Source organism: Aquarana catesbeiana, linkage group LG12 (assembly GCF_042186555.1).
Source record: "Aquarana catesbeiana isolate 2022-GZ linkage group LG12, ASM4218655v1, whole genome shotgun sequence".
NCBI classification, from domain to species: Eukaryota; Metazoa; Chordata; class Amphibia; order Anura; family Ranidae; genus Aquarana; species Aquarana catesbeiana.
Window position 1 is genome coordinate 232,620,765 of NC_133335.1, and position 8,644 is coordinate 232,629,408.

The 8,644-nt window shown below is 40.7% G+C and overlaps 1 pseudogene; it reads left to right on the plus strand.

Annotated features, from left to right (window-relative positions):
• The first annotated feature begins 1,286 nt into the window (after positions 1–1,286).
• LOC141114640 (U2 spliceosomal RNA) lies at positions 1,287–1,399 on the plus strand (annotated as a pseudogene).
• The last annotated feature ends 7,245 nt before the right edge of the window (positions 1,400–8,644 follow it).

Below are 8,644 nucleotides of genomic sequence, written 5' to 3' on the forward strand. Positions count from 1 at the left end.
GAAATCCTGACAGAAAAAGTCCGATGGGGCATACACACAGTCGGAATATCCGACCAAAAGCTCCCATTTGACTTTTTCTGTCGGAAATTCCGACCTTGTGTACAGGGCATTAGTGGGTCCTGAGGACAGGAGATGAGAACCACTGCCCTAGAGCTTGCCCTACCTCCCATCCTAGCCCATGCAATCCCAATTGTTTTGGCAATGCTAAAATGTATTTGGTCCTGCCAATAAACCGTATTTAAATGTAAGAAGGAGAAAGAGAGAGAAAGGGGAAGGAAGAGAGAAAGATGCAGATAGACAGAGAAGGAAACAGAAGGAAAGAGAGAGAGAGAGAGAGAGAGAGAGAGAGAGAGAGAGAGAGTAAAAAGATTGAGGAAGAAAAAGACAGAGGGATTTGAATTTAAAATTGAGAGGAGGAAAGAGAGAGAGAGAGAGAGAGATAGAGACAGATGGAGAAAGAGACTGAAAGAAGGAGGAGGGGGGGGGGGGTAGAAGGGGGAAGGCCCGGTGCCATTCATTTTTTTTTTCTTTGGCGTTAATTAAGAAGTCGGTTTAATTGGAAAAATGTTGCAAGCGTTACAAGTCTAGACTTAAGAAAAATCACATGATGGTGAAAGTGATTAAGTTATTAGAAGCAGGTTTAATCCACTTCAGACTCTGTGGAGGCCCATTGGCCACCCGGCTAGCACACGGCCAATGTTACGTTCAGTAACAAGCCCTTGGCATCTACTAACTGACTTACTGTTTGTTTACCAAAGACTACGTGTTTAATACACTGTATTTAGAAATGGATACAACTCTTCTATTAGAAGTTTTAGAAATGTTTTTGTGTTGATCAGAGTGTACTAACCTATAAGACTAACCTTTGTTTGTTATAAGTTTTACGTTTGCTCTCAAGCAGATAGATATACTACTCCTCATACGTAGTTCTCCGCTGTTCATATATCATATATCAGTCATATCAAATGAAACAAATAGATTGTAAATGATGTAAAATCCCCCAAATTTAATAACCTATAAAAACATTTGCATACAGTTAACAACCACATAAGATGTTGAACCGCCATGACTGCCAAGAACTGAAATCCAATGAATGAAGGTGGTGGAGCAGGGACAGTCAAGCTAGGCTGGAAAGGGTTAGATGATGCTGAACATCCACCAGCTAGAATCAAGCTAACAGGCTGTAAATCACAGGTCAATTGGCCTGTGCTCCTCCCCCACCCTACCTGACTTATCTTCTTGGGAAGGGTTTTCCATGTGTGGCTCTCTCTGCCAGCTTGGAAGCCCTCGCTTCTCTGGCCTTTTGGCTAAGATCAAGTGTAGTATCTGTTCTTTTCAGTTTTCGAGACGGAGAAAGCTTCTGCCTCTTGTTGTGTGGGGGCGCCGGTTAGTACTCATCCAAGGTGAAGGTTACATAGTTAGTCAGGTTGAAAAAAGACACAAGTCAATCATAAAGGTGGAAGGTGGAAATGGTGGGAGGGCCTTTTTCCTCCTGGGTTGATTCTGGTCTGGTACACCAGGCTTATCCCCAGTTGATGGTAAGGTTTTCCCAAAGTTCTAAAGCCTTCCTGATTTGAATAAGGGTGCATTTGTCTGGCTGGGGGGCTGGGAGGCTCAAGGAGCTCCTGGTGATGTGTCCCCTGGGGTTGGAATCCCAGGGGTGTCGGAGAAACACTTTTGGACTGCACACCATGGGTGTTTCACTGGCACGAGGACATGTCACTTCTTGCTCAACTTGCACTTCACCTTTGGACGTGTCCTTCTAGCTAGCCAAGGCAATTTTTATATTGGTCGGAAGTCTGTACTTGCAGTACTGAGTATTACACATGACACCTTTTTTTCAGGTCATCTGGGGGGCCTGCCCTGATGTCAGGGGGAGGTTCTGTGGCCTTTGGGTCTTTAGCCTCCCCTATCTAATCAGGGATAGTAGGTTTAACTGGTGTAAGCCTAACTTTTATTTTACATTTGTGCACAGAGATGGAGGGTGCAGGTCATCGGGGGGCCTTCCCTGATGTCGGGGGCAGGTTCTGTGGCCTTTGGGTCTTTAGCCTCCCCCTATCTAATCAGTGATATTAGGTCTAACTGGTGTAAGCCTAACTTTTAGTTTACATTTGTTCACAGCGATGGAGGGTGCAGGTCATTGAGGGGGGGGCCTTCTCTGATGTCAGGGGGAGGTTCTGTGGCCTTTGGGTCTTTAGCCTCCCTCCATCTAATCAGGGATAATAAGCCTAACCGTGTAAGCCTAACTTTTTTGTTTACATTTTTGCACAGAGATGGACGGTGTAGGTCATCGGGGGGGGGGGGGGGGGCTACCCTGATTTTGGGGGGAGGTTCTGTGGCCTTTGTGTCTTTAGCCTCCCTCATCTACAGGGGTCTCTCTTCAGGAGGGCCCCTCACCAAATACTTGTGGAATGGCTTTGGCTGGTCCCTAAAGAGTGGGCTCCACCTGGCTTCGGCATAGGTAGACCATGGCATACCTTGCCTCTGTCAGGAGTCTTGCACCCCTGGAGATTCAGGACCTTTTCTCTTCAGAGTATTGGCCATACTGTACCATCTATGCCTTTTTTTTATGAACTACGATTTCACGGTTCACTTTTTTTTTTTTGTGTTCACAGGAGTTTGACAAAGCCCTCAGGAGCACTACCTGATATTCTGACCTGGTGGCCCTCCACAGTTGTATGATTCCTCAAGCGGCCCTGGCCTAGGCATCAAAGATGTGACCCACCTCCTTCAGAGAGAGGAAGAGAAGAAAGAAAAGCTGATTGTGGGGCCACCACCTGAAACTGAGCCATTGTTTTGGGTGGGCTGACCATCTTCCAGCATAGGACTCAGAAGAGGGTGGTAAGCCAATTCCAGGCCCCGCAGCCCGCAAAAGCCACTGAGGATATATTTAATCCAAGATTTTAATGTACTCTTCCAGCCTTAATCTCTTGTAGACATGAGAACTAATTTCACAGCTTGCATTTGAATGTGTCACCACTAAGACATATCCTTTGAATTTGTACCCCCTCCTTTAAATAACGGCATCAATTAAAAGTTGGAACCTTCCATCCTGGCCAGAGCTGCCAAAAAGCGTCGGCATTGCATTGTCTACATTTCATAGCCGATAGAAGAAAGTGCTACAAATGAATTCTCTTATCTCTACCAGCCCGGGCTGTAGCTGTGAGTGCGATCCCAAGAGGCAGCAGAAGCTTGGCGGGTGAGCGGGTGATTGCGGACATGCGTCAGGGCATAGGAGGTGAAGAGTGTTTGTTCAGTCATGGGGGGTGTCCAGATGGCAGGATGGCATTGCAGATCATGGCAAAGGTTTGTAGGACCTCCACCCATGAATTATTTAAAGGGCACCTGTCATGGGAGAGATGCAAAGACTGCTTTAACATTTGAAAGTTGCTTGCTGTCTTGATGATTCATCTTTAGTGGGGAACAAATATTTAGATATAAACCGATCAGTCAAAGCTTTACGACCACCCACCTAATGTTGAGTAGGTCCCCCTTATGCCACTAAAACAACTCCAACCCATCGTGGCATGGACTCCACTAAACCTCTGAAGGTATGCTGTGGTATCTGGCACCAAGCCATCAGGAGCAGATCCTGCTAAGTCCTGTAAGTTGGGAGGTGGGGCCTCCATGGATCGGACTTGTTTTCCCAGCATATCCCACAGATGCTCGATTGGATTGAGATCTGGAGAATCTGGAGGCCAAGTCAACATCTCAAACTCCTTGTTGTGTTCCTCAAACCATTTTTGAACCATTTTTGCAGTGTGGCCGGGCACATTATCCTGCTGAAAGAGGCCACAGCCATCAGGGAATACCGTTTCCATGAAGGGGTGTACTTGGTCACCAACAATGTTTAGGTAGGTGGTATGTGTCAAAGTAACATCTACATGAATGGCAGGAGCCAAGGTTTCCCAGTGATCAGACTGTACATTGTAACTTTGTAGCAGGCAGGAGGAAGCATTTCCTCAGTCTCCCCTCCCCCCAGTGATCAGACTGTACATTGTAACTTTGTAGAAGGAGGAGGAAGCATTTCCTCAGTCTCCCCTCCCCCAGTGATCAGAATGTACATTGTAACTTTGTAGTAGGAGGAAGAGGCATTTCCTCAGTCTCCCCACCCCCAGTGATCAGACTGTACATTGTAACTTTGTAGAAGAAGGAGGAGGCATTTCCTCAGTCTCCCCTCCCCCAGTGATCAGACTGTACATTGTAACTTTGTAGAAGGAGGAGAAAGCATTTCCTCAGTCTCCCCTCCCCCAGTGATCAGACGGTAGATTGTAACTTTGTAGAAGGAGGAGGAAGCATTTCCTCAGTCCCCCCTCCCCCCCAGTGATCAGACTGTACATTGTAACTTTGTAGAAGGAGGAGGAAGCATTTCCTCAGTCTCCCCTCCCCCAGTGATCAGACTGTACATTGTAACACTGTAGCAAGTCTCAAGGTGAGAGGCTGCAGCAGGGGGCTGATCTGTGTCTGACATTTGCGAACACAACCAGTAACTGCGCGGACCCCCGGATTTACATAACTGTGTCACCTCTGAGTCGGCATCTCAATCCAGGAAGAAGATGACCCTGAGTGATGCCTGAGGAAAGATGGCGCCGTCCTACTGGAGAGAAAAGCAGATGATTGTCGGGGGGGGGGGTCCTGTGATCTCTGTGAGAGGGAATACATACCTGGGATTACGGGTTCCATTGTCTGGGGGTTATTAGGCATAAAACATTGTATCTGATGACAGGTCCTCTTTACCATGACATAATATAAGATCCATGCATGCGGAGATCCCCTCCCTCGTCTCCTTTTTTTAGGGTGACCCCCCAGCGTTGCGCGGAGAGCCGTCACAGCAGAGCGAGGTGCTGAGTGCCGGACTGGCAGGATGTTTAGACGTCGGTCAGAGCACGCTATTAATCGGTTCGCAGCGATCGCAGCGGCGGGAGCCAAGCGCATTACAAAAGCCATTAGCCTGACTGACCCCCCCCACCCGGGCGGAATGGTGACATCATAGGCTGACATTACCAGGCTGTCCCCCGGGAGCCCTCCGAGTCCGGCATGAGATCAGACGCAGCGCCCTGTAATGTACGGCTTCTGCCGTTTACACGCCCCATCCTGCTGTAATTGCGATCGTTTAATCACTGTAGAGCAACTACCTCCTAGAGCATTGTTACACAAACAAAAAAAAAGGGGGGGGGGGGAAGCACGTCGTTTGTGCTGTTACTGGATCTGCCAGGCCCTGCGGGGGCGCCACGTCCCGAGCTGTCATGGCAGGAAGGATAAAATAGTATCGCAGCAGCTGAACTGTGGGCAGATAGAAGGCTTGGTTCACACCTACAGGCGCCACTAAGCGCGGGCGCGTTTCAGCGCGTTTTTTCACGCGTACGCTCGCATCGTGCGCAAAGCAGCCCGTTCATTTCTATGGGCTCCTCTATGCAACAAGAAACGCAGAAAAAGAAGTCCAGTTTCGGCGTGCGGGAAAACGCTTGCACTTGCAGATACGTGGGGTGCCATTAACGATTAGACGCGCCCTGCCCTGTCATTCGTTTTTTTGGGGGGGATTTGGGCCGTTCGTTATGATTGAAATTCATTGCTTAGAATAAATTTGTAACTTCGGAAAAATTTGAATGCTTTACGTTCCATTCGTTTAGACGCGGTATTCGTTAATTCGATAATTCGTAAAAAAAATCAGAAAATTCAAAAGTAAGAACGAAAATTCGAAAGAACGAAAATCCAAAAATCCAAAAATCGAAAATCCGAAAATTAAAAAGTCAAAAAATAAGAACGAAAATCCGTAAATCTGAAATAATAACTAACTATTAAATTATAGAGATTGGAATTTCCTTCCAAAATTTGTCACGTTCCATTCGTTTAGATGCGGTATTCGTTAATTCGATAATTCGCAAAAAAAAATCTGAAAATTCGAAAGTAAGAAAGAAAATCCGAAAAGTCGAAAGAACGAAAATCTGAAAATCCAAAATTTAAAAATCCGAAAATTCAAAAATGGAAAAATAATACGAAAATCCGTAAATTTGAAATAATAACTAACTATTAAATTATAGAGATTCGAATTTCCTTCCAAAATTTGTTACGTTCCATTTGTTTAGATGCGGTTAATTCGATAATTCGTAAAAAAATCGGAAAATTCTAAAGTAAGAATGAAAATTCGAAAGAACGAAAATCCGAAAATCGAAAATCCGAAAATTCAAAAATTGAAAAATAAGAACGAAAATCCGAAAAATCAAAAGAATAAAAATTAAAAAATAGGAACGAAAATCTAAAAATTTGAAATAATAATTAACTATGAAATTATAGATATTGGAATTTACCTTTCAAATTTGGCTGTTAGTGATAAGAATTTGTTATGATCCATTCGTTTAGATGAAGTATTCGTTATTTCGATAATTCGTAAAAATCCAAAAATTAGAAAATCCGAAAATTTGAAAATACGAAAATAAGACTGAAAATCCGAAAAAATTCTGAAGAATGAAAATAGGAAAATTTGAAAATCCGGAAATTCAAAAATCCAAAATAATAACTAATTAACTAATAATAACTAACTATTAAATTATAGGTATTGGAATTTCCTTTCAAATTTGTCTGTTAGTGATTAGAATTTGTTACGTTCCATTCGTTTAGATGTGATATTCGTTATTTCGATAATTTGTAAAAATCCAAAAATCAGAAAGTTCTAAAATCTGAAAATAAGAACAAAAATCCGAAAATGTGAAAGAACGAAAATCAGAAAATCCAAAAATTCGAAAATCAGAAAACTCGAAAATCAGAAAATTTGAAAATCAGAAAATCCAAAATAATAACTAACTAGCTAACTAATAATAACTAACGATTAAATTATAGATATTGGAATTTCCTTTCAAATTTGGCCGTTAGTGATTAGAATTTCTTAGGTTCCATTCGTTTAGATGCAGTATTCGTTATTTCGATAATTCGTAAAAATCTGAAAATCCGAAAATTAGAAAATCCAAAAATTAGAAAATCCGAAAATAAGACTGAAATCCGAAAATTCTACAGAATGAAGATAGAAAAATTTGAAAGTGCGAAAATCCGAAAATTTGAAAATTCGAAAATCTGAAATAATAACTAACTAACTAATAATAACTAACTATTAAAATATAGGTATTGGAATTTCCTTTCAAATTTGGCTGTTAGAGAATAAAAATTAATTACGTTCCATTCGTTTAGATGCTGTATTCGTTATTTCAATAATTCGTTAAAATCCGAAAGTTTGAAAATCCGAAAATTCGAATGAATGAAAATCCGAAATTTCGAATGAATGAAAATTTTGAAAAAATCTGAAAATTCAAAAATCCGAAATAATAACTAACTAATTAACAAACTAATAATAACTAACTATTTAATTATAGATATTGCAATTTCCTTTGGCTGTTAGTGATTAGAATTTGTTATGTTCTATTCGTTTAGATGCAGTATTTGTTATTTCGATAGTTCGTAAAAATCCGAATATCACAAAATACGAAAATACGAAAATTTAAAAATAAGACTGAAAATCCGAAAATTCGAAAATCCGAAAATCCACAATAATAACTAACAAACTAATAATAACTAACTATTAAAATATAGGTATTGGAATTTCCTTTCAAATTTGACTATTAGTGATTAAAAATTCATTATGTGCCATTTGTTTAGATGCGGTATTCGTTATTTCAATAATTCGTAGAAATCCGGAAGTTTGAAAATCCGAAAATAAGAATGAATGAAAATTTGAACATTTGAATGAATGAAATTTCAAAATTCCGAAAATTTGAAAATCCGAAATAATAACTAACTAACTAATTAACGCACTAATAACAACTAACTATTAAATTATAAGTATTGCAATTTCCTTTCAAATTTGACTGTTAGTTATTAGAATTTGTTACGTTCCATTCGTTTAGATGCAGTATTCGTTATTTCGATAATTCGTAAAAATCCGAAAAATCACAAGATCTGAAAATTTGAAAATAAGACTGAAAATCTGAAAATATGATAGAATGAAAATCCGAAAATTCGAAAATCCAAAAATAAGAAAATCCAAAAACTTGAAGATCCGAAAATAAGACTGAAAATCTAAGAATTCTACAGAATGAAATAGGAAATTTTGAAAATCCGAAAATTTGAAAATCCGAAATAATAACTAACTAAGTAATAACAACTAACTATTAAATTATAGGTATTGGAATTTCCTTTGAAATTTCGCTGTTAGTGATTAGAATTCATTATGTTCCATTCGTTTTGAGGTGCGGCATTCGTTATGTCGTTAATTCGTAAAAATCTGAAATTCGAAAATTCAAAAATTCGAAAATCCGAAAATCTGAGAATTCGAAAGAACAAAAATCCGAAAATAAGAACGAAAATGAGAAAATCCCAAATAATAACTAACTAACTAACTAGATAGTAACATACATAATAGATAGATAGATAGATAGATAGATAGATAGATAGATAGATAGATAGATAGATAGATAGATAGATAGATAGATAGATAGATAGATCGATCGATCGATCGATCGATCGATCTCGCCTAGCAGTAAGAAGGGTCGCTGGTTCGAATCCCAACCACGACACTACCTGCCTGGAGTTTGCATGTTCTCCCTGTGCCTGCGTGGGTTTCCTCCGGGTACTCCGGTTTCCTCCCACACTCCAA